This window comes from Eptesicus fuscus, chromosome 14 (assembly GCF_027574615.1).
Source record: "Eptesicus fuscus isolate TK198812 chromosome 14, DD_ASM_mEF_20220401, whole genome shotgun sequence".
NCBI lineage: Eukaryota > Metazoa > Chordata > Mammalia > Chiroptera > Vespertilionidae > Eptesicus > Eptesicus fuscus.
In genome coordinates, this window is record NC_072486.1 from 29,508,133 (window position 1) to 29,509,417 (window position 1,285).

The following is a 1,285-nucleotide window of genomic DNA, read 5'->3' on the forward strand; positions in this document are numbered from 1 at the left end:
CAGGGTGCTAGGATAAGGAAGTAATAAAGCCTAGCATGATGCTAGGATAAAGAAATAATCAAGAAGAAAATGAAGCTGAAATCCTTATATGCATAGCTACTTGGGAATCCTATATAATAATCCTATATAATAAGAGAGGGATATGCTAATTAGCCTGGATATGCTAATTAGTCACGATCAGTCAGGCACTTAATAGTTGCCAGTCAGGCGCGGCCCAGGAGAGGCCCCCAGCGGAAGTGGCCACTGGTGGGGGTGCGCGGGGGCTCACAGCTCTGCCCAGCCTGGAGGCGCCCCAGCTGGGGGTTGTGAACAGGCACACCATGCTGCCTGGCCTAGGAGCGGCCCCAGCAGAAGTGGCCCCCTGTGAGGCCCTCATGATCCCACGCTCCTGGTTCCTGGATGACAGAGGGAAATGCCGGAACTTCAGCAAACAGGCCCCCGAGGTCCTAAATGAGTATTTCTATTCCCACCTGAGTAACCTGTATCCCAGTGGGGAGGCTGAGGAGGAGCTCGCCAACAAGTGTGGGATCACTGTCTCTCGGGTCTCCAACTGGTTTGGCAACAAGCGGATTTGCTATAAGAAAAATATTGGCAAGTTTCAAGAGGAGGCAAACATCTATGCCATTAAGACCGCCGTGTCTGTCACCCAGGGGGCTACAGCCGCACCAGCTCCCCACACCCCCTTCCTCGGCAGGCTCTGGTGGCTCTTTCAGTCTCTCAGGATCCGGAGACATGTTTCTGGGGCTGCCCGGGCTCAATGGAGATTCCTGCCCTGCTTCCGAGGTGGAATCACTCCGACACTCGATGTGCCCAGGGGGCTATGGAGAGAACCTGGGGGAGGCCCGATGGACAGCCCTCAGGAAATGAGGGCAAACGGCGGCTGGCAGGAGGCTGTGACCCCATCCTCAGTGACGTCCCCAACAGAAGGACCAGGGAGCGTTCATTCTGACACTTCCAACTGACCTCACCCCTCAGGCCTCAGGGTGGGGGCTTACGAGGTGACTCTTGATGAGAGGACAAAGGCATCCAGAGGACAAGCCCCAGACACAAGAGAAGCACAAGATGGAGAAGGGCAAATGGGTCGCCCTACCCCAGCCGACTCAGTGCCGGGGTTGCTGACTACATGGCAAGGAGAAGGGGGTCCCGTAAGGGGAAGGTGGAGTCTGGCTCCCCTTTTTTCCCTTCTTTTCAATCTTTTTCTCTCCCCATTTCTTACACAGAAACACACCCAGAACCTTATCTTTCAGATCCTCTCTCTCTCATAGACACATACACAACTATTTTG

General features: G+C 54.5%; 1 pseudogene; it reads left to right on the plus strand.

Moving 5' to 3' along the window:
• The first annotated feature begins 320 nt into the window (after positions 1-320).
• Positions 321-962, plus strand: LOC129151506 (pre-B-cell leukemia transcription factor 2-like; annotated as a pseudogene).
• Positions 963-1,285: the final 323 nt, after the last annotated feature.